This window comes from Manacus candei, unplaced genomic scaffold (assembly GCF_025592945.1).
Source record: "Manacus candei isolate 608988 ecotype Guabito, Panama unplaced genomic scaffold, ASM2559294v1 h1tg000095l, whole genome shotgun sequence".
NCBI lineage: Eukaryota > Metazoa > Chordata > Aves > Passeriformes > Pipridae > Manacus > Manacus candei.
In genome coordinates this window covers 4113384-4130300 of record NW_026138143.1, presented here as the reverse complement: position 1 = coordinate 4130300, position 16917 = coordinate 4113384, and the positions used below count along the sequence as shown (strand labels likewise).

The 16917-nt window shown below is 40.1% G+C and overlaps 1 protein-coding gene across 3 annotated transcripts in view; it reads right to left on the bottom strand.

Moving 5' to 3' along the window:
* ELMO1 (engulfment and cell motility 1) overlaps positions 1 to 16917 on the bottom strand; it is a 316630-nt gene that overhangs the window by 76285 nt on the left and 223428 nt on the right. Inside the window, exon 1 of one of the 3 annotated variants that reach the window (XM_051768544.1) lies at positions 6957 to 7381. The exons of the other annotated variants lie outside the window; for them this stretch is intronic. The gene's annotated coding sequence lies outside the window, so the exon portion shown is untranslated. Of the gene's footprint in view, positions 1 to 6956; positions 7382 to 16917 lie in introns of those variants that run through there. 3 annotated transcript variants of the gene reach the window in all.

Below are 16917 nucleotides of genomic sequence, written 5' to 3'. Positions count from 1 at the left end.
ACAGGAAAGTGCTTTATAAACCAAAGAATCTGACACACATCCAGCAATTGTTTATCTTACCAAGCCAATGATAAATGTTAACAGTCAGAACTGTATGCCTGAAACACTTGATATTTACTCCACCAAAGACATTCTTAGTTAGAAGTTTCTTACTTATACCTTAAATATATAATACTAATTCAAAGCCTTGAAATTCACTGAGTTAGAACCTTTAGCAATGAAAACTCTTATTAGGATTGGTGCAAAGTTCAGTCTGGGGTAGATGCCCATGACTTCTGAATGATGGAAATCCTGCATGCAGAGGTCTATTGATACATAATTTCATGCACGAAAAAGCAGATCTTATTTTAAGTTTCACTTGTACCTTTTCAATACCATTAGAAATGACCATAATTCCACTTGCCATTAAAAATGGTACTTAAGACGTTCTAAGCATAACCCCAAACATTGTGTTGCTTTTTGAGATAGGGTGATAATTTGAACAGGGGATTTTAAAAGGTAAGTCGGGATGTGAGAACGATGGAATTTATTTCTGAAACAACTGTGAATAGACTTTCCACTCTTTTATTAAATATTTAACTGGGTTACAATAGCATTTAAAGGCAGAAAAATTCAAGACCAACTATTAACATATAAATATAATCCAACTCCTCATTGTAGTTTCAAAGCATCAGAAGTGTTCCTAACTAAAGCCTTTGCCTTTTTACTCTGTGCAACAAAGCAACTAGGGGTGTAGAAGTGAGAAGTTTCATGGACATTCTGTATCCCCTTGCAGCTGGGAGCTTGAACTGATAATAAAGAGCCTCACATTGGGGATGCTCCCCTTTCTAAAAGCTGAGAGGAGCTTCTGTTGGCCAAATGGCTTAATTCCACCCTACAAAAGGTGAGTATGGGGGAGGGGTAGAGGAGAAAGTCCCTTGTGAGGGCACAGAGAGAATCAAGAGAGAAGCCTGGTTGATCTACAGTCCTGATGTATGATCCAGTGACTAGTTGCTAGTGCCACAGATACCTTTTAACCCCTTGGGTTGAATACAGGGACTGTAAATTAGTTTTCTTGCAGCGCAAGGATCTTCCAGCCACAACGCTCCTCAGCATCATGCTGAATTATCTGATGCAGAGGTGATAACCTTGTGGTGCTGTCAAAACCTGGGACACGCTTCTCTTGTAGGGCATTCAAGGCTTTACCTGAAAGCCAAGGGCTCCGCTGTGGCTGGTTGTGCTGAGGCAAGGGCACAACGCAGCAAAATTCACACTTTAACTCCACTGTACCTCATGCCGAAGATCTGTCCACACAGAGGAAAGACAGGCGCTGCAAAGCCATTCTGGTGCTTTCTCACAGGACAGCAGGAAACACAAACAGGTGAATAGAGGTGCATTTTTCAATCTGAAGATACTTACTCTGCAGTCCTTCAGGAAGTATCTACTGCAGCTGGGATAAATCTATGACAACTTCCATCTTTGCCAGAAAAGGGTATAAACTGGGAAAAATACCACACCTTGATGAGAAGCTCCAAAGGTAGCATGAAATAACTTCATCCTTTGCAGTTATTTCATGTTAGGCAACAGGTAGAAAACCTAGTTTAAAGTTAGAACCTTATTAACTTTCATGGTAAAGTGCTAGCAGAGATATATTTGTAGGGATCTAGAAAATCTATTTTTGTTTATGTTTTCAAGTCTGTTTAATTACCTTGGTGAGGTTTACAAATAAAGAAATGTTCTGCAGCTATCCTTAAAAAGTCTTCCCTTTGCTTCCAAGATCCGTGGGTGCATGTCTTTCATAAACGGGAACTCATTCAAATCTTTTCACCATTTCCCCGACGTTTTTTTATATCCATTTCTTTCTCACAGGTGTCAGAATACAATGACAGCTTTGATCTTACTGGAGATAACCATATGTGGGTAGATTCTTTTTCTTGAAATGTAGACTGGGAGTGGATCCAGAGGTCAAGCCAGAAGGTTACATATATTTGAAAACCTCTCTTAAAGAAAATCCCTTTGTGAGGTTTCTAATATGCCTCTGAATGTGAGTCTTGAAATACCTAGCTATGAATGCTGCTCTCTGTATCACAATGTTCCAAGTCTTAAGAAAATTTAAGTTCAAAGAGACGGGAAGACTAGAAGAGTTGGGTTTGTAGCTATGGAACAAGCACTTTCCTTGCCACATCAAAAGCTCTGATAAAAGCAGTCCACTGATTCAGGATAAGAGTATATTATTTGATGTATTAATTTGACAGTAGACTAGCATTAATATAAAGATCTCCTTTTTCACCCCATTACAAGATTGCTTCTGTTCATTGCAGAGGAGTTTTAAACACCCAAATTCCAGCTAATCAAAGTTGTAGTTTATATGAAGGTCATGCGTATCCTCTGAGGTGTGATTTTCACATGCTTTTTTGAAACCATTGAACTCTTAAATAGCAAAACCTGCCAGAATTTTGTGAAGTCCCCCAAAAATGGATCTATACTGCATAGATTTTTGAAAATGCTGGAGGTTTATTGCAACATGTATGGATTCTGCTAGTTACCAATACCAAGGATGCATAACTGAATGAATTTTTTCATATTCAGCGTGAATGTCATGACCTTTGCTGTACTGAAACTTTATTTAATTTGGGTGAGGCATGTATGCATATGATACTACACTGGGAAGTGTAATTATAGAAGACAAAACACTGTAAAGTTACATGGCTTCTGATTCTGAATAAAGAACTTAAAATTGAGTCTCTCTGACACAAAGTCAATGTTTCTTCCCATCATTATGCTTCTCCTCACAGGGGCATGTCTCTAAGAGGGGCTGTAGTTCCTAATGATGGGAAATGTGGGGTGTGAGAGCTTCTCTTTCTTTATAGATGCTCCAAGAGAAGGAAGTACCAGCTATACAACCTCAAGAGAAAGGCAGTTAATAAAAAGTTCTGCTTATGGCCATCACTGCTGCTATCCCCACCTTTCCAAAGGAGCAGCAGGTGGGTGCTCCTTTTTGATTTTATTAAAGTATTCTAGTTTTCTGGAAGACATCAAGTCAAAATGTAGAAAGAATGTACAATTTCTTGCTTTTACATTTTTGCAACTAAGAACAGTAAAAAGCAGTGGTGTGTAGTTGTGTTTTTTTTAAGAGACAAAATAAATGAGGTCACTAAAAGCAGCACACTTGGATGGGGGAAGACATGCTTCCAGGAGCCAGTGCTAGGCTGAACTCTAACTGCAAATGATAACATACGTGAGGCAGTGACACACGATTCCTCTTTACGAGACCACTCTTGAACTCCTGCCAAAAATCCCTCTCTATGCCACTTAGTGCTTCAAGACAAGAAGAATAATGACAGGTCTGTAAAAATCTGTTGAAACTGACAGTTCTTATTGTTCTGAAAAGTTTTCATGACGCACAGGAATTTTCAGATTAGCACTGCACAATGTTGAACAAAATGGGTGTCAGGCAAATCAATGGGCTTTTCACGATTCACTCGTCTTTGCTTCACTGCTGTTCCATTTTTATTCTGTGCTTGGCGTTGCTTTGTTGTGTGTGCTTGCCACTTGAGATGTGAGTGTGCATGTACTGAACAGGGAGCAAGAGCTTTCTGCGACCTAGCACGATGTTCCACATAAGCCAAGTCCTAGCATGGAGAAACTTTTCCTAAAAATTGTTTGTTTGGTTTTTGGAGTTTTTTTTTCCATACACAAAAATAAGGAACTGGTTTTGAGTGGTTAGTCTCATTTGGAGTTATGACTGTCTGCAATTGGTCTGGATGTAAACATATCGAGTCACCTTTTTACACCTATGTGTACAAATTTGTACTTACTCACTTGAATAGTGTGGTGAAAACAAAATACAGCCGAGGGAAAATTGAAGACTGGTGGCTTTAGCATCTGCTTACCTAGAACACGAATGGCCACAAGGTTTTTTGAAATTGAAGGAGGGTTGAGATCCAGGGAAATAATGAAATATTCAAATTTAGTATCGTTTTGACACATAAAAAGCTCAGATGAGAATTTCTGCTCTATGCTTCTAGTATAGACTAACATATGGGAATAAGGCTCTGTAAGCAAAGGATAACCCATAGAAAGTCCATAGAAACAAACCAAAACAGGTGGAATGCCTATTTCACTTAGGTTTTCAACATTACTGTCACAGAGGCAAATAGAGAAAAAAAATAACCTACTGCCTTTGTGAAAATCTTACTCCTCTGAGAAAAATGTAAGCATAAGACTGAAGATCGAATCAATGCCTGGTGGCATCTCGTGTAAGTCAATGGAGGTATGCCAATTTGGTCTGGCACCAAGCGTTTTAGAAGACATATGAGCCCATCAAACCAAGTGTTTTCCAATGCAACCAATTAAAGCTACCCCAAGATAGCATTTTTCAGCTTCTGCATCCTCCCAACTGCTGCCAGCATGCCACAGCTCTCACTGAAGCCTACTCACTCCTCTGTTGCTGGAACTCTTAGAGCCTGGAAATCTGAAATGCCTCTCCCACATAGATCATCCCCAAGCACTAATGACAAGCAACTGTTCTCTGCACCATCAGGTCAAAAATCTAATGCAAGCATGGCTTTGACTGCAATATGAGTTTTTCTACCTCAGGCACTGCTGTGGTTTGAAGCCCTCAGACAGACTGATCCAATGCTTAGCAGTTATAGGCTGTCTCCCTCCCTCCCCGGTCCCCTCCCTTTATCTGCTAATGCACAGGGATAGACAAGCAAAAAAATCCCTTCGAACACGGCTATGGGAGATAGAGGAACTCTATCACATACAGTATTTGCCTAACATTAGCAACTGAACTTGAGAGGTTTATGTTATTGGAACTATATCCCTGGAGTGCTACCAAGAACTAAAATATCATCTTAAGAGTTGCAGTGACCTTAAAAGACAATGTTCTCCTAGGTTTTCCCATTAGCAATCAAAAAATAAAGCAGCAGGTAGTAGGTATAGAATTAAAAAACCTCAAAGGTGCAATGGAGCTTTATTTTGATGCATCCCAAAGGTGATCAAAATGACCAGCCTGAAGCCAGGAACAAACCATGCTCGGGTGTGCAGAAGTCCAAGCTTTCTCACTGCTTTTTACGGAAGATCTCAGCCTAGATCAAAGCATTTGCCTCCAAGATGGGGAGTGGGCACATCACTTTGCCTAGACTGCTGTACGCTATGGGATTTTCAGCTACACCAGTGCTAAGCAAATACAAATGAATGATACAAGACCCTGGGGAAGGCAACATAGCAGCTACATACCTGCTTCATTAAGAAAAAAAATCATTCTTGGCACTTTCATCACTGCTAAACAAAAATAAGCATTGCAATAAGAGCTAATGGTTATTTCTTTTTTTGCATACCTTAGAGAAATTATGTTGTTTTTAAGTCCAGTGCCATAGGATGCCTGCAACCATCATTTCAATAAAAGGCAACCCAAACACCCCTGGGAAACACAGGTGACTTATGTCTTCAGAAAAAGCAGTAATTCAAGCTTAATAAGGGTTCCTCCTGCATTTGTGATACATCAGGTTAAACATTCAAAACTACACAGAGGAGCTTTACACAGATTTCACCAAGACACTCTCATTGTGTCAATGCACTGAATTCTATGTTCCATATTTTTTTTTTAATTTATATTGATCCAACAGTTCTTGAAAACACTGACAATTCTTTTTGGCATCAACTCTGAAGCAACGCTTGATTCCTTTAACTGAAGGAATAAGCTCCATGTACACACGTTCCTGCTACAACTTGCAAGGCAGTATCTCAAAAGCAAAGCTGACCAGTTAAACCATATCTAAAAAAAATTCACACCCTCAGCCTGAGATTCCCAGGCAGCAATGTGACTTCTCAGCAGCTCCTAATGCTGGGAAATGAAGCTGTGTGTTAAGTTCTAAAATGAACACAAGATACCAAAAATGGATCCCTAAAAAGCAGCCAGCTTCATATGATGTTTGCATCCAGTTTGGTTACTATAAAATTCCTGATACACGACTAGCTCAGGCACAGGGTGAAAATATACAAAGTTTTTTTTAAATCTTTTTGTTCTTATTTCTGTCCTTTCCCCTATGTATTTTCACAAACCAGATAAGATGACTACAGTCTCTGAGAGGGTTAAGCAGAGTCATCTACAAGCTCCATGCAGCAAAGCTGAGTGTCTAACAGCAAATACCTGATAAAACATGAACAATGCTGAGCCGAATTCATGGCTGGTGTAACTGAAGTAACCCCAGAGGGTTACAGAGGGACAGATTTGCACACACACACCCTCCCCCTTCTAAATATACCATTTCTGCTTTACAGAAACAAAAGCACAGTCCCAAAAGGCAAAGGAATCAACTTCTAACACATGCCCCTCAATGGTGAAAAAGGAAACTCTCCACACTTCTCATGTACTCATGGGCTTCATAAACAAACAGGAAAGGTTTTGAATTAAATGTGTTTATAAAGTCCACCTCCAAAAAAGAAATTAATTTGGAGAAAAAAAAGAACATAAAGGGTAGGAAAAGCAATGATTTGCTTTTGCTGAACACAGTGATGAATGATGAGCAACTCGTGTTTACTTGGCTCAGGGTCTGAACTAGCGTTTGACCACTGTAATATTGTACCTGTTATTATTATACTGACACCACAAATGTTGATGACTACATGTGGGCACCTCAGACTTTTCTGCCTATGATATTCTGCTCCACGTAGTTTGCTTTTCTTTACAAACACAGAGGGGATCTGAAATGCCCTGGAGAACACAGCATCCTTCCACTGAATAATCTTAATTAGGCTAAAAAAACACCCAAGGCACTGCAAACAGCTAACTAGTTTGTCCGATGCCTGGAACCATTAGGAAGAACAGATCTCGCTATATGGGAAACAAAACTGAGGAATCCTTCACGCTATTTACAGTTGCTACTAATTTGCTTTTGCCATTCCTCAACACCATTTATTGATCTATGCCCAGGCTAAAATAGCAGGATAAAGTACACAGATTTACTTACAGAGATCTCGTAGCTCCATCGTTCCCGATGACAAATTCACCTCCCACACTACAGCGAGCGAATGACTTAATGCTGCTTTTTGCGGAAGGCACAATGCGCACGGGCAGCAGACGGTCTCTGGCGAAGCTCTCTAAGGAGACCCGTCCTCGCTGTAGCCATGTGAGAGGAGCAGCCCCCTCCTTCGCACACCTTTGCCCGCTCCCCGTCCCCGCGCCGCTGGGCTGAGCGTGTAGCTTTGCTTATGTGGCGGGTGCCCGTCGGGCTCCCATTGGCACAGGCAGGCGGCAGCAGCCAATGGCAGCCCAATCCCGTGGCAGGGAAACTCCTGCCCATTTATTTAGCATCTTAGGAGACCATATTTCCGAGGAAGAGCGCCGCTTCCCTAGCATGCTACCATCAGACGCGGGGAATAAATAAATCAAGAGCTCCCCATCTCTGGGGCTCCCCCTCTCCTCCTGCTCGCTTTGTCCCAGAGCCCGGCGCCCACCCAGGCGAAGCGCTGGTGGGGACCCGGCACCCGCGTCCACCTTGGCGGGGCCGCGGGGGAGTGCGCCGGAGCTCCACAATTACTCGCTCCATCGCCATGGAAACAGCCTGGATGCAGCGGGCTGGATTTGTGTAGCACATCTGCTGCCAGGCTCATAATCAACTGCAATCTCATCTTTTTTCCCTCTGCTCTCACTGCTTATTTGATTGTGAGTTTGCTTTCTCTTCTCATACACGCTGGGAATGTACACGCAGACAGAGCTGTGTACATGTTGACTTTCTCCCTGTACAAACACACCACAACACACGTATATATATGTACCCCAGGAGTATTCACTTGTTAGTATAGTATTCATATGCTAAGGAGGTACACTCTCTGTGTATCCAAATCATGGCTTGGGTCAGAAGGGACCTTAAAGATTATCTAGTTCCAGCCCCCCAGCCATGGGCAGGGACACCTTCTACCAGACCAGGTTGCTGAAAGCCCGATCCAACCTGGCCTGGAACACTGCCAGGGATGGGGCATCCACAGCTCTGGGCAACCTGCTCCAGTGCTTCAATACCCTGACAGTAAAGAATTTCTTTTTAACATCTAAACTAAACCAACCCTCTTTCACTTTAGGGCCATTACCCCCTGTCCTATTTACACGCCCTTGTAAAAAGTCCCTCTCTACCTCTCCTGTTGCCCCCCTTTAGGTACTGGAAAGCACTCTAACCTCTCCCTGGAGCCTTCCTTTCTCCAGGTTGAACAACCACAACTCTCTCAAACCTGTTTTCATAGGAGATGATCTTCTTGGTCCTCCTTTGGACTTGCTCCAATGAATAATACACCTTATTCATATTTCAAGTTTGAATAAGGGACCAGTGGAAGACAAGACTACTGTCAAAATACCATATTTTCCTTTCCATAAATTGTCTCTCTCCAAAACAAGGTGAAAATCTGAGACAGCTATTATGAAACTTCCAAAACTGCATCTGGCACCCACAAACAGTGACCTGAATCTTCATGCAACTAATGCTACACTAGATGTTCCCTGTTCTGTCCAAGGTCTGATGAAACACCAGGAAAACTTCATGCACAAAAGGTTGTTAGACACTGACAAAAACTCTGTCTTACCCTCTGACAATACAAAGAAGGAAAGATGATTAGAAGAAAGGAAGCAACATTGCAGAGAGAGAAAAGATTCCTAAGCCAATAGTGCAGACAGCAAAGGGACTTGACAGCTGGGGGCAATTTCTGGCTGCTCCTCAGACTTTTGTGGGACAACTGAAAAAGTCTTTTGCGTTCTGTTAACAGTCTTTCTATGTTTCTGTTATCGAAACTGCAAAATGAGGAGAAAAGTCGAATGCATGCATTTATATTAAAAAGATAAGCTTGGACAGACCATGATACACTGATATACTATTACTATGATGTTAAGAAAGAATTTCAGATGGAAAAAATGAGGACACATTCCTTATTCATGAACCCTTATTTTCATTTATTTAATTAAAAGAAGAATAAAAAAATGAAAGCCCTTCTGAAAACCCCCAACATTTCTATACTACATTAATAACAGAAATTCACTGCATTTGCCGTGGTAAATAGCAGCATTTTAAAATGCACCGTGACAGAACCTTGCAGGTAGTTACACTGATCTCCTTGAACAGTAAAGGCCACTCCTTGTCAAATGTCTTCTACCTGAAACTAATCCAGAGTCTAGGAAGGTCTTTGAATCTTGTTGGTCTAGTGCTCAGGAGCAAGGCCAAGAACAGGGAGCTACACCGGAGATTTGGCTTTTCAGGACATCTGTTACTCAATTATAATTATTGACAGAGAAATGAGCTTCTGAGAGAACTGCATTTTTAATGGCTCAGGGTGTCATCAGGGTTCACTTCTTACAATGCTGTACTTCTTCCGGCTTTTCATTTGCCTTTAGAGCAGCACCATCGCTATAACCATTACCCTGAGCTTGCCAACTTTCACGGTCATTCTTTCAGTTTTGAAATATGAAACTGTGGAAAGATATTCAATGTGCATTTTAAGGGAAAGGGGGCTAATTAAAAAGCCTAGATTTGCTGACAGAACTTGCTAGGGAAAAAGCAGTCTGTCTAGTTCCTTCCTTTTCCACTCCTCCTTCCACCTAAATCATGTAGGAGAGTGGTCTAAGAGTATGGAGCATACTCTTTAATTTGTGTGTGAATGTTCCAATATTATATTTTCTAGCCGTTATTGTCATGTCTTATGGACTGCAAGCACTGTCAATATGTAGAGCTTAAAATAGTCATGCAAACCGTAAATAAATATTTAAATGGTACTGGACAATGAAACCCAAATGTCACATTCCTAGTGGGTCTCTACACGGAATTTTTTTAAAAGCCAATATTAAACTGAAGAGGTTCCTAATTAAACAAATAGTTCCTTTCTGTTGTGTGATACACAGAGTACAAAACTCTCCATTAGGTTGTGCTTTGTTAAACAAAGTCCCACTGCAAGCAAACATAATTATTATCAGTGCAACGTTGATGTATCTGGAGAAACCTTCTCTTGTCCCAGTTTTTAAATCTCCCCATCTGCATTTCACATGCTGACAGGAAGAAGACCATGTCCCAGATTAGGGCTACCAGTCAAGAATTCAGAAGACCATTTTTAAGGTCTTTTTCTGTCATAGGTAAGGAGCAGAAGTGACAGATCTCTGCTTCTGATGGCAGCAAGCTGTTAGATTTAATGTTAAGAAATCTCACCTTTGTCACTTTCTTTTCTCAGTAGTCTTCCCTGTAAATTGCATTTCTATTCTCACAAGGTTGTGTTGTGAGAGTAAACACACTAAGAATTTTGTTGCACTCTAAAGCAGGGCAGGCCACAGATACCTAAGAAAGTTTTTAAGGGAGATAAAAAATTCAAGGCTAGAAAAATCCAGGCAATTTCAAAGCAACATAATAAACAAGATTTGTGAAAAAAAATCTTCTAAGATAGCAGGATAAAATGATGCTCTTCAACCAAAAGGATAAAAGATTTCTAGGAAGGCTTCACACCGGAGCTGCTACTTGTCAATCTGACAGCAGCTCTCGGCAGTATGCTGTCATGGGCTAAGACCTGTTTGTGTGTGGGAGCTGAGGAACAATCAGCAGTGATAGAATACTTACTCATCCTTCTAGATCGTGGGGTTTTCTTTTTTTAGCCCAGATACCTAAAGAGGAAGATGGTTAACCTACTAACACTTCCCAAGTCATGGACTTGCTGGTTGGCTACCACTGACTCCTCTTACAGTGCCATAAATTATGTGCCAATTCTCGGTAAGCTTTCCAGCCCTTTCAAAAGTCCATTTGTAGAAGCAGCTGATTTGTACCAGGAACAGCTAGTCCTATGCATTTATTCCAGGAATACCTACAGACTTCTCTTCTACATCTGTATTCTTGAAGTGTCACTTAAGACCTAGTCTTTAGATAATAAAAGGTTTCAGAGGTTTCAAGGCCACATTCAGTTTGTTTTTTTTCCCTAATCTTGGTATCAGAAAACCTTATGCCTCTTTATCAGAAGGCCCCTTTATTTCAAATGAGAAGCTCTGATGAATTTTATCCTTTTCCCTAATATTACTGCATCTGAAATAAGTTTTTGGATGGCAACACATAAACATAAATTAAAATGAAAATGCTGGAGCATAGCATAAACAGCAATCTATCCTTTCTGCCATTTAAGACAACCTTACTACAAACCACAAAGATTATCTGAATAGGAACACCCAAGTGATATATAAGCTGCTGAAAACAGTCAGGAACACAGCTTTGCAAATCAGATTAGACATGACCTTCAGAGGTGATCTGCCACCATAGCACCCAGAAGGTCTATATGAATTACAAAACCACAGAACCTTTCATTCTGCAAAGCATGGACAGATTTAATTTCCACCATCCAAGCACCAGTGTGCACATCTAATGTTCACTACCTTTCCCTGTACTTTGAGCATCAAGAGCATTCAAGTATCTTCCTGCACCACCGGGCAAGTTGCCCCCCTTTTGAGGATACATACATATGTTAAAAGCCTTCAAGATACAGAGACATGCATGAAAGAAAATCTCCACTTGTCTTATACAAATGAAATCAGAGCTTTATAGAATTTCATACAACACTCCTGGACATACACAACAGCAGTCTGGATGATGACTGTCTAGGAGTGTTGAATTTGCAATTCTTCTTCATCTTCTCTGATAACTGAAGCACTTCAGCTAAGCCAAAGGCAGCCCACAAACAGTCCTGAAATTGGCTACAGGAACTGATATGAATATTTCTCAGTTTCCCTATTGCTAAATGATTACACGTAGTCTGGGTAGCAAAAGGAGACTTCCTGGTCCAAACAAATACCACTGGGTTCTTTTTCCACCCCCAATGTTAACTCCAAGAAGATCTAAAATGCCTCATGTTTGATATAGAACCAAAATATCCCCATCTTAAAAAAAAAAAAAAAAAAAGAAGAAAGCCACCAAAACCAGACATAAGAAACCAAGTCTAAAAAGGGAAGAAAGAGAAACTGAGTTGCTTAGAGGGTGACTATTTCATTACAGTGAACAAGTTTGAAGTTGAATAGATTTTGATACATACACAAACAAAACCAAAAGTATTTCTAACCTTGATATTGGGTACAGTAGAGCTCTATCTGACAAACAACCTGAAGTGATGTTTAGGTTTGGCGGTAGTGTCATATACAATCATAGTTAGTTTGTCTTTGGATAGCTATCATATTAAAAAAGCCCTTAAAATACACAAGCCCCCGCAGCTGTCTGCAACCTTTAAGTCTTGCCATTTTAAACATACACTGCAGTCATATAGCATGAGAGGACACTGAAGAATTTCAAATCAGTTATAATAAATCCAGACAGTAGGCAGCAAAAGGTTTCACAGCACACATCATCAGCTTCAAGATTGCTTACATGGCACTCTTAAATACACAAATGCAAGAGGCTCAGAAATCATCAGGTGAGTTTTACAAATTTTAGTACATTCGGTCTATATGAGCACTATCTGTCAAATCTATCCCATACTCTCCATCCACAGTTGCAGCTAGGATTTTCCCTGCTGCCTCCTTTGCCCACATTGTTCAAATGTATATAATAATTTGGTATCAAAACCCTTTGCAACATACTAAAAAAAATTTCAGTCATGTCACTGTAATCTCAATTCTCTCATTCAATTACTTGGTCTAGAGTACACATGCCCGGGAAAGAACAATTCCACACCGTTGCAGCATTTTATCTGCAATATTCTTCCATCTTTAGCTACTTCTCCAGCTCATGCTTTGCACACACTGACAAACAAGCAACAGAAGCTGGATTTATCTGCAATCCAAACAGTCTAAGACTTCCATTTAATGCTTGGGTCTCCACAGGACAGGCACTGGGGAATGTACATCGTACTAACACTGTTGAAACAAATTACACCTTGTACACACTTGGTCTTGTCTCTCTTACATGCACGTATGCTCCAGTCCATCTTATTCATTAGTGCATTGTGGTTTTCCTCGTCTGGAAGATGCAGATTAAATCTCTACATGGTCATATGAAATGGCAACCAAATGATTTCTTTAACTTTTCTGCTTTTAACAAAACCAAAAAACTATACAAGGGACAAAATAAAGGAAAATTTCTTCTGTCTCAGTTATCTGAACTTATTTTGATGCTGCCATGGTTTGCCATTTAAATAATGATGCATGATTTTTTTAATATGTTAATTACATAAATAGGTACTTAGAAATTACTTAAACAGGAGATTATTTACCCCATTGACTGTAGAAACCCATGTGTCAGCACATCTGCTGCACAGGAAGATTAAATCTGTTCACACAAAACTCCTGCTCTCTCTTGCTAATGGGGAGAGATTAGTAGTATGAGACCTGAAGCAGAGGCTTTGGGTTTTATCCAACAGACCCTTAAGACTTACACAATGAATGATGCTAGCATACATCTCCAGATTTCTAAAAACCCAGTATATACTCGCCTAGGCATTCTGGAAAAAGAAATGGGATTTTTACTGAGCAGACTTTTCTGTGTGTGTTTTAATTTCAAAAGCTTCTGCTGTGTGTTATTTAAGAGTAACAATCAGACACCCAGCAGCCTTTAGAGGAACTGTATTGGTGTGATTATGCACCTTTAAGACCAGAATGACAATGCTAGTTGATGATGTTTAGAATGAGACTACTGAAAAAGACTCAATTACAAGGTTATCTTTGCCTTGGTTCACCTTCCCAGCTGCTGTGAAGAACCTGCAGGCTATTAGTTTAATAGCTGTTGATGAGGGCCTATCCACCATTTATCATATCCCCATCACACTCCTTTTACATCACAGGCTTGCAGGGAAAGGTGTCAGAAGGCTCTGGTGGGAGAAAGGGATTGCCAAGACTATAGTTAACGAGAAGAACAGAAAACATGAGTCTAGTTTCCAGATCAAGCAAGCACACAACTTCTTCTCTTTCTTTAGAAGAATATGCTCTGTCTGCTTCCACCTCATGCAGGAATGAAAGTCAAATCAATGCTCACATAAGCTGAATGAACAGTTAGGGCTGTTTTCCACGTAGTTATTGCATGTATACTCTAATAGGAGCAATCTACCGAGTGAACACAGCTCTAGCTAGAAAGGGCAATATCCTCCATACCCTCATAAGGTACTTCGGGCCACACAAAATGAGCTACTGACACTTCTATTCTGTGTCAGCCTCTGGCAGCATGCATCTGTTCCCATGGACTTCAAAGCCTCCCTAAACTGGGCTTTGCCAACACCCTCTGCTCAAAGACATTAACAGCCACTTTTTCAATCCATGTATATGGAAATGTGCAGCCAAGTATACATACCCCAAACACGTGTTGCATGTACAACAGAAGCATGCCCACACACGCCCATTCACAGCCAAATGTAATATAAATAACCTCGCTATATAAATAGGCTTGCTTAAATTAAGTGTCTTACTTAAATAAGGCTGACATAAATACTCTTTCTTTTATGCTGCCTGTTGCATCTCATGTTAAAGTCTGGGAAGTGGCAACTATGTTGGAATGACCGGAGAAACCCCACTCAAAGTCAATAGATGTGAAGGACAGGAGAGCTCAGCATCATGATGTAACATATCACTGGTGAAGATTTTGTGAAAAGGATAAAAGACAGGCAATTTTTTTTTTGCATATGTGTCTCTGATGTCAAGATAGATAAATATTAGTGAGACAGGCAATAAGAAATTGCAAATAATCAGAGGAGATCCTCAAGCATTAAAGCAGTAGCCCACACAAAACCAAAGTCATAAAAAGAAAAAAAGAAAAAAGTGTTAGAAAAGAAAAAGTAACTTTTCCCTCTTTCTCTGCATTTTTGGAAGGACACCAGATGACTGTCCATACTTCTAACTATGCTCATGTTTGTATTCATCAATATGGTTTTATGGACATTTTCGGTCTTATCCTTTTCAAAACATTTCAAGAAACTGTTAAGACTGGTTTCTCTGAAGATGGGTAGGAAGGACCGGCTGTCAGAAAGGACTCTGAACTTCCCTCCAGCAACCCTACTTCACATTCAGCCCACACACCAGGCCCAGCCCTACCAGTGTTCTGGTTCACTTTGTCAGAACTGTTGAATCTGTTCAGAACTTCCTTCCTGCTAATGAATGTCTCCCTAATCGATCTTCAGAGTACATATTTCTTCAGTCTCAATCACCCATGAGCTAAAGATGCTGTCAATACTGCAGCATGGCAATGCTTGCCATTGCAGAGACAAATCTTGCCATGTACTCTCTGTGTTGAACCCTCTGCTCTTTGCATATGGTAGGTGGAACGATTACTTTGTCTTCCAAGTGAAGAGAAAAATTTATAAAGGTCAAGCAATGCCGAGGCAGTTGCAACAGTGGATACAAACTCAAAGTTTTCCTCACTCTTTATTTCTCAGCCTCTGAAGCACAAATATATGCATAGTGCTAAGCCAGTAGTATTTCTACCTGTTACATTACTGCTTTATTCATGGTTGGACCATTTTCATTCCATTAATTCTTTCCTTTAAAAGCATTTCAGAATTGGTTTAAAAAAATAAAAATAGATGTTTAGAAAGATTTCAGTCTTCCTTAATCGTGCAGGGATATATTTTCAAAGCAGTATGCCAAGAGTGTTCCACGTGACTCCCATTCATGTTAAAATTAGAGTCACCAGAATAAACCCCATATGCTGCTTTGAAAAGGTACTGCAATGTGTCCAAGGGAAATTTCTGCAGCTTAATGGTGCTTGCACAGTTTTTCTGCTTGCTTTTCTTCTTTTAATTTCTGAATATATATTTTTATTTTAAAATAACACTTTGTACTATCTGGAAAAATAGAAAGAAGGGATTTGCTGGTTTTCTTGGTTTCTCTGCAGCCCTTTTATTTTAATCAGAATATCTTTGCTTTGTAGTATGCAAAGCTTCTGGAAGCTTTTTTGTAACTCTTTTTTTAATACTGTCACTGTAGACAACCTTTCTATTCGAGCTGTAACCTGCAGTGAGATCTGGAGGTCTGACTGCCTTCCACACCTGAGCTGTTATCCTGTCTAGTGGTGTTCAATATTTCAGTGTAAGCCTGAAACTAATTTTCATATCTGGGCAGTGGGGAACTTTTTTTCCAGAAAGCTGGAGGCATAGTCTCTCCTTAGCAATAATAGCACTGCTACTTGTCCTGAAGCCAGGCACCATGAATGTACAGGTTTCTATATTCAAGGTCCTGTCTTACATGTGGACCTTCTGCCCAACACAGAGCATCTGTACCACCTGTGGCAGCTGCAGAAGCCTACCCACCCAAAGCCAGCTGCAGTGCTGGGCTTATTGTGGGCATAGTGTTGCCCTAGTTTGCCTTGGTAATCACAAATGCTGTGCTCACATACACACATACTGATAAATACTAGTTGATTATTAAATTTGTAATTTATTACTATAGTCTTCCTGATCATTTGAAGAGAGAGGGAAACAAAATTTCTGACAGCTCTGATTCTTTTGTAATTGCTCTTAAATTTTTACTGCTTATAAGTCTCCGCATGAGAGATTGTGCACAAAGACAGTGTGAATGCCATCCTTTCATTTTATCTTCATCCTTCTCATTACTATCTCAAATTGCCACACATTTTCATTTCAGCCATTTACATAAACAATGCAGCAAACACTGTATCTAACCACTTAATTACTTTAATCTTTAAAGGATGTAAACAAAGGGAAAATATTTTGCTTTAATGTGGAAGGTGCTTCCACTATGGAGGAAAAAAAACCCAAGTCTACTTGCTAAGAGAATTGTGTATCAGGACACAAGAAAAGAAACCAAGATGTGGTTGTTTTGTCATTAAAGTACTGACAAGTGAGGTGTGGGCTAATTTCTCATCTCTACCACTAATTTGCCAAGCAACAGGCAGCAAGACATAATTTATGTATTCTTGTTATCCAATTAAAATCACTTAACATCACTTTTCCTTTCTTCTTTTTAACCCTTTGTATATTCTGCCGATTTAA